Genomic DNA, 8,046 nt, shown 5'->3' with positions numbered 1-8,046 from the left:
ATCCGAAAATATGGCCACATCGTCAAGGTAGGCGACTGCATATTCTCCTAACCCTGCTAGGAGACCATCTACAAATCTGTGGAAGGTGGCGGGTGCATTTTGCAGCCCGAAAGGGAGTACCTTAAATTCATACAGCCCAAGATGTGTGGTGAAGGCTGACCCTTCCTTGGCGGATTCATCTAGCAGTACTTGCCAGTACCCCTTGGTTAAGTCCAAGGTAGAGATGAACTGGGCCCGTCCTAGTTTCTCTCATAGTTCATCTGTGCGTGGCGTTGGATAGTTGTCTGGGTGAGTTACAGCATTTAGCTTATGGTAGTCCACGCAAAAACGTATCTCCCCATCTGATTTGGGAATTAGAACCACTGGAGAGGCCCATGCACTTCCAGAGGGGCAGATTACACCCGTCTGTAACATATCCTGGATCTCCTGGTCTATAGCAATTTTAGCTTGAGGAGACACCTGGTAAGGTTGGACTTTAATTGGGTGAGCATTACCTGTGTCAATGGAGTGGTATGCCTGTTTAATCAGTCCTGGGGTGGCTGAGAATGTCGGCGCGTAGCTAGTGCACAGTTCCTTGATCTGCTGCCACTGCATACGCCCAAGCGTCATGGAGAGGTTCACCTCTTCCACACTACCAGCACTTTTCCCTTCCTAGTAGACACCTTCAGGCCACTCAGTGTCTTCTCCTCCCTGGGCTGTAAACTGACAAACCTTTAATTCTCTGGAATAAAAGGGCTTTAGAGAATTAATATCATAGAATCATAGAATATCAGGGTTGGAAGGGACCCCAGAAGGTCATCTAGTCCAACCCCCTGCTCGAAGCAGGACCAATTCCCAGTTAAATCATCCCAGCCAGGGCTTTGTCAAGCCTGACCTTAAAAACCTCTAAGGAAGGAGATTCTACCACCTCCCTAGGTAACGCATTCCAGTGTTTCACCACCCTCTTAGTGAAAAAGTTTTTCCTAATATCCAATCTAAACCTCCCCCATTGCAACTTGAGACCATTACTCCTCGTTCTGTCATCTGCTACCATTGAGAACAGTCTAGAGCCATCCTCTTTGGAACCCCCTTTCAGGTAGTTGAAAGCAGCTATCAAATCCCCCCTCATTCTTCTCTTCTGCAGACTAAATAATCCCAGCTCCCTCAGCCTCTCTTCATAAGTCATGTGCTCTAGACCCCTAATCATTTTTGTTGCCCTTCGCTGGACTCTCTCCAATTTATCCACATCCTTCTTGTAGTGTGGGGCCCAAAACTGGACACAGTACTCCAGATGAGGCCTCACCAGTGTCGAATAGAGGGGAACGATCACATCCCTCGATCTGCTCGCTATGCCCCTACTTATACATCCCAAAATGCCATTGGCCTTCTTGGCAACAAGGGCACACTGTTGACTCATATCCAGCTTCTCGTCCACTGTCACCCCTAGGTCCTTTTCCGCAGAACTGCTGCCTAGCCATTCGGTCCCTAGTCTGTAGCGGTGCATTGGATTCTTCCATCCTAAGTGCAGGACCCTGCACTTATCCTTATTGAACCTCATCAGATTTCTTTTGGCCCAATCCTCCAATTTGTCTAGGTCCTTCTGTATCCTATCCCTCCCCTCCAGCGTATCTACCACTCCTCCCAGTTTAGTATCATCTGCAAATTTGCTGAGAGTGCAATCCACACCATCCTCCAGATCATTTATGAAGATATTGAACAAAACCGGCCCCAGGACCGACCCCTGGGGCACTCCACTTGACACCGGCTGCCAACTAGACATGGAGCCATTGATCACTACCCGTTGAGCCCGACAATCTAGCCAGCTTTCTACCCACCTTATAGTGCATTCATCTAGCCCATACTTCCTTAACTTGCTGACAAGAATACTGTGGGAGACCGTGTCAAAAGCTTTGCTAAAGTCAAGAAACAATACATCCACTGCTTTCCCTTCATCCACAGAACCAGTAATCTCATCATAAAAGGCGATTAGATTAGTCAGGCATGACCTTCCCTTGGTGAATCCATGCTGACTGTTCCTGATCACTTTCCTCTCATGTAAGTGCTTCAGGATTGATTCTTTGAGGACCTGCTCCATGATTTTTCCAGGGACTGAGGTGAGGCTGACTGGCCTGTAGTTCCCAGGATCCTCCTTCTTCCCTTTTTTAAAGATTGGCACTACATTAGCCTTTTTCCAGTCATCCGGGACTTCCCCCGTTCGCCACGAGTTTTCAAAGATAATGGCCAAGGGCTCTGCAATCACAGCCGCCAATTCCTTCAGCACTCTCGGATGTAACTCGTCCGGCCCCATGGACTTGTGCACGTCCAGCTTTTCTAAATAGTCCCTAACCACCTCTATCTCCACAGAGGGCTGGCCATCTCTTCCCCATTCTGTGATGCCCAGCGCAGCAGTCTGGGAGCTGACCTTGTTAGTGAAAACAGAGGCAAAAAAAGCATTGAGTACATTAGCTTTTTCCACATCCTCTGTCACTAGGTTGCCTCCCTCATTCAGTAAGGGGCCCACACTTTCCTTGGCTTTCTTCTTGTTGCCAACATACCTGAAGAAACCTGAAGAAAATATGGTACACCTTAGGCTTTTGGTTGGAGGTGGAGAATGCTATGAGATAATTAACAGCTCCCAGGCGCTCCTGGATCGTGAATGGCCTTTCCCATGATGCTTCCATTTTATGGGCCTGGAGTGCCTTTAATACCATGACTTGGTCCCCTACTTCGAAGGAATGCTTTCTGGCATGTTTATCATACCTGGCTTTTTGCTCTTTTTCAGCATCCTGTACGTTTTCTTTAGCAAGGGCTAAAGAGGTTAGGAGGGTGTTTTGTAGGTTGGTTAAAAAGTCCAGAATGTTAGTTCCTGGAGAAGGTGTAAATCCCTCCCATTGCTGCTTCAACAACTGTAATGGCCCGTTAACCTCACGGCCATATACAAGTTCAAATGGGGAAAACCCTAAACTGGGATGTGGTACAGCTCTGTAGGCAAAGAGCAACTGCTGCAACACTAGGTCCCAATCATTGGAGTGCTCATTTACGTATCATGGCCCCCAAAGTTCCATTAAACTTCTCCACCAGGCCATTTGTTTGATGGTGGTAAGGAGTGGCAACCAAGTGATTTACCCCATGAGCTTCCCAGAGGTTTTCCATAGTTCCTGCCAGAAAATTAGTCCCGGCATCTGTGAGGGTGTCGGAGGGCCAACCTACCCTGGCAAAAATGTCTGCTAGTGCCTGGCACTCACGTTTAGCCCTGGTGTTGCTTAGAGCTACTGCTTCCGGCCATCGGGTGGCAAAATCCATGAAAGTCAGTATGTCCTGCTTTCCTCTGGGTGTCTTTTTCGGAAAAGGACCCAGAATATCCACAGCTACTCGCTGAAATGGAACTCCAATGATGGGGAGTGGCTGGAGAGGGGCTTTGACCTGGTCTTGGGGTTTTCCCACTTTTTGGCATACTTCACAAGACCGGACATAGGTAGAAAAATCCTTGCCCATTCCCTCCCAGTGGAATGACCCCCCCAAACGGTCTTTGGTCCTGTTCACCCCAGCTTGGCCACTAGGATGATCGTGGGCTGAGCTCAAGAGCTTGGCCCGGTATTTAGTTGGAACTACCAACTGTCTCTGAGGATGCCAGTCTTCCACCAGCAAGAGATTTTCCTTGTATAAAAGTCCTTTTTCTACAAGAAACCTGGATCGATTAGAAGAGCTGAGAGGCGGTGGGTTGCTCCGTGCCGCCGTCCAAGCTCTCTGGAGGCTTTCATCTGCTTCCTGTTCGGTCTGGAGACATCAGTTCCTCATTGGATTGTGGACCTAAGCTTGGTCCCTCTGGAAGCGATGTAGGGGATGGGGCTGTTTCTGTTGACTGTGAAACGCTCTCCTCTGGGACACTATGTTGGGGTTCAGGCTCCGGCTGAGCCTCTTGTGTAGGGTTATGGGCTGCTGGTGGTTCAGGTTCGGTGGGGCCCTCTGGTGTTGAGGTTGCAAGTACTGGATTCAGTGCTGGCAATGGGTCTGGTGTTGGTTGTTCCGCTGGTTCCGGTTTTGGGACTGGTTCCATCTGGGTCTCTGTGACTGGATCCACTACCGCTGTTGCAGACATTGGTCTGGGGTCCGGGTCCATCACCTCTGACCGGGTCCTGATAGAAGTTTCTGGAACAGAGCTAGGTGTCACGGCTTGTTTAGCCTGGCTGCGGGTGACCATTCCCATCCTCTTGGCCCGCTTCACATGATTGGCCAAGTCTTCCCCCAACAGCATGGGATGGGATAATCATCATAGAGTGCAAAAGTCCACGTTCCTGACTAGCCCTGGTACTGGACAGGCAACTTGGCTGTAGGCAAATCGAAAGAGTTGGATCTGAAGGGTTGAATTGTCACTTGGATCTCTGGGTTGATTAAATTGGGGTCCACTAAGGAAGCATGGATAGCTGACACTTGTGCTCCTGTGTCCCTCCATGCGGTGACTTTCTTCCTGCCCACACTCACAGTTTCCCTCTGTTCCAAGGGTATCGGGGAAGTATCTGGGCCTGTGGATCCCTGGTGTGATTCCAGTGCAATGAACTATAATCTGTTGGGGTTCTTGGGGCAGTTGGCCTTTACATGCCCCAGATCATTACATTTAAAACATCGTCCAGCTGACGGGTCACTGGGGCGAGGTGGGTTGCTGGAGAACAGGGTGGTGGGACAATAAGGTGTCTGGAGGGTTGTTTGGGAGGTAGGTGGGGTCTTGGGCAGCTCCCCATGATAGGGTGTGGTCTGGGGTTGTCCCTTCTGGTCTCTGCTCCAACTGTGACCAGTTTTCTTCTTCTCTGCCACTTCCACCCATCTGGCTCCTATCTCTTCTTCCTCGATTACAGTTTTGGGCTTCCCATCTAGGATGTATCTTTCTATTTCCTCAGGAACACCCTCTAAGAATTGTTCCTTTTGCATTAGAAAGGGCAAATTTACTTGAGATTCAACACTTGCTCCTGATATCCAGGCATCCCAATGTTTCACAATGTGGTAGGCATGTCGGGTAAATGACACGTCTGGTTTCCACCTTAGGGCTCTGAACCTCTGACGAGAATGCTCGGGTGTTATCCCCATTCTGACTTTTGCCTTGGATTTAAACAGTTCATACTTGTTCATGTGTTCTTTAGGCATTTCAGCCGCCACCTCAGCTAAGGGTCCACTGAGCTGCGGCCTCAGCTCTACCATGTATTGGTCGGTAGAGATGCTGTACCCAAGGCAGGCCCTTTTGAAGTTTTCTAAGAAGGCCTCCGTATCATCGCCTGCCTTGTAGGTGGGGAACTTTCTGGGATGGGAAGTGGTACCTGGAGAAGGATTGCCAGGGTTTTTTGGTATATTCTTCTGAGCCTTTACCTTCTCCATCTCCAGTTCATGCTTCCTCTCTTTTTCCTTCTCCTCCTCCACATGCTTCCTTGCCTCCATTTCCCTCCTGTAGGCAGCCTCCTGTACCTCCTTCTTCATCCGCATGAGTTCTATCTGTCTTTCATGTTCCTTTTGTTTTTCCTCAGCCTTAAATCTATCTAATTCCAGCTTTTGTTGAGCCGTGGATTCTGTCATCCTAACCTCTCTGTTTTTAACTAACTTTACACCCGAGGTTTAGAAATAAAACAAACAAAACTTGGGTTGTGAAATTTTGCTGTGCTGGAATAGGATAGCTATTCTCTGATAGTGATTGTCAGCCTACAGAAAAAGACAATTCCATTTGTCTCTGCTCTGGCCCCAAGTCAAAGCAAAACTCCCAACTACTTGGAAACCTGCTTTCCAGCAGCCCCAGAGAAAAAAAAATTCCTTTTCAAACCTGTCCTCCTTGTAAAAAAAAATCAAAATCCTAAAAAAATTAAAACCCTGCCACTTTTGTGTCCAGGCAAATGGATAGAACATCCCTCTCTTTACCTTTAGGGGAAAAAAAAACCTCAGGTTTGTGAAGACTGTGAATTTTCCTGCAGGAGGTTAACTGCTCTGCCTCCAGGCAAAGAAAACCTGCAATTCACAAAGTTAATCCCCTTTTGTCTCTGCTCTGTCCCCAAAGCAGAGAAAAAACTGGCTGCTTTCAGTTGGACCTCCTTTCCAGCAGCCCCAGAGGAAAAAAAATTTCCTTTTTAAAATCTGTTTTTCTGGTTCAAAAAATCTCAAATTGATCTGAAAATGATTTCAGGTTAATCCCACCACTCTGCCACCATGTCAAGGTTCTTTCCCCACTCTGAACTCTAGTGTATAGATGTGGGGACCTGCATGAAAACCTCCTAAGCTTACTTTTACCAGCTTAGGTTAAAACTTCCCCAAGGTACAAATTATTTTACCCTTTGCCCTTGGATTTCCACTGCCACCACCAAACTTTATCTGGGTTCCTGAAAAAGCAGAGTTTGGACCCGTGTTTCCCCCCAAAATCCTCTCAACCCTTGCACCCCACTTCCTGTGGAAGGTTTGGTAAAAATCCTCACCAATTTGCATAGAGGTAAACAGACCCTAACACTTGCATCTTAGAACAATGAAAAAGCATTCAGTTTCCTTACAAGAAGACTTTTAATAGAAGTAAAAAAAAAGAATCACCTCTGTAAAATCAGGATGGTGAATACCTTACAGGCTAATTAGATTCAAAACATAGAGAATCCCTCGAGGGAAAACCTTAAGTTACAAAAAAAACACACAGACAGGAATAGTCATTCTATTCAGCACAGCTATTTTCTCAGCCATTTAAAGAAATCATAATCTAACACATACCTAGCTAGATTACTTACTAAGTTCTAAGACTCCATTCCTGTTCTGTCTCTGGCAAAAGCATCACACAGACAGACACAGACCCTTTGTTCTTCTCCCTCCTCCCAGCTTTTGAAAGTCTCTTGTCTCCTCGTTGGTCATTTTGGTCAGGTGCCAGCGAGGTTACCTTTAGCTTCTTAACCCTTTAGAGGTGAGAGGATTTTTCCTCTGTCCAGGAGGGATTTTAAAGGGGTTTACCCTTCCCTTTATATTTATGACAGTCATAAAAAACAACAGCTGTATAAGGAAGCTAATCTATGTTCATACTTTCCAAATCTATTATAGTTTTTCAGATACATTATTTTATCATACACATTGTATGCTTTTAAAGTGTGTCTTAATATTTCAATTTCAATTCAAATGTCCAAACAATCATTACATTGGCAACACAGCATGTAACTAATACACAAACCTCAGGGATGGGAGGGTTGGGGAAATTCAGGGGGTGTAGGAAATCCCTGCCTGTGCTCCAAATGGGGGCCTGAACCCCACCCTCCTCACCACACCCTTGAAGAGAAGCCAAGTGCTGGGTGAGCACTTAACACTGATGGGGCAATTCTTTCAGGCTCTCCAGGGAGCCCACATCACTCTGCTGTAGGAGGGAGCCCTCAATACGAAGCAAAAACTCTCAGAGAGGCCAGCCAGATCAGCACAGCCACGTGAAGGCAGAAATAGAGGCAAGGAGACAGAGGTTTCACCTCCACCACGTAAGATGCAGCCAGCGATCTGGGAGGAACCTGCTATATGCCCAGAGGCCTTTATTCCTCCAGCATGCGAGGACAGAGGGGATGTCAGGAAGTTTCCCCTTCAATCCCTCACACAAAAGGCCCTTCTTAGGAAAGGCAAAATCCTGAAGAGAAAAAGACACCCAGAAGGATGCCAAAGTGATAGATTTTTATTATCTTGGGGAATAGCTCAACACCTGACCAGGGACTTAAACTCTGAACCCTCAGATTAATAGTCTGATGCTCTACCAACTGAGCGAGCCAGGCTCAGAAAAAAAAAGGGCAAGTACATACAGAGGAGAAACTAGTCAAGAAAAAGAGAGCAGGAAACAATAGCAGAAACCTGCTGCTCTCTCTCTATCTCTTCCCAGCCCTAGCCCAGGTCTCCTCTTCCCACCAGCACCCTGAGGCATTTTGCCAGCACAATGCCCAAGTCAACTCCACCCTCCCCAAACTCTAGAAAGCCCAGCTCATCAACCTGGCCACTCTTACAGCTTCCTCTCCAGCCCTGACCAATAGGGAGGAGGATTGAGTCTCCCTCCCTCAGGCCCACCCTTCAGCTTTCCTGGGTAAAGACCAT

At 47.4% G+C, this 8,046-nt stretch overlaps 1 non-coding gene across 1 annotated transcript; it reads right to left on the bottom strand.

Annotated features, from left to right (window-relative positions):
• Window positions 1–7,660: 7,660 nt before the first annotated feature.
• TRNAN-AUU (transfer RNA asparagine (anticodon AUU)) lies at window positions 7,661–7,733 on the bottom strand. The gene has a single exon. It is a non-coding gene; the product is annotated as a tRNA-Asn (tRNA).
• Window positions 7,734–8,046: the final 313 nt, after the last annotated feature.

Source organism: Natator depressus, chromosome 22, assembly GCF_965152275.1.
Source record: "Natator depressus isolate rNatDep1 chromosome 22, rNatDep2.hap1, whole genome shotgun sequence".
NCBI lineage: Eukaryota > Metazoa > Chordata > Testudines > Cheloniidae > Natator > Natator depressus.
This window is presented reverse-complemented; position numbering and strand designations above follow the sequence as displayed.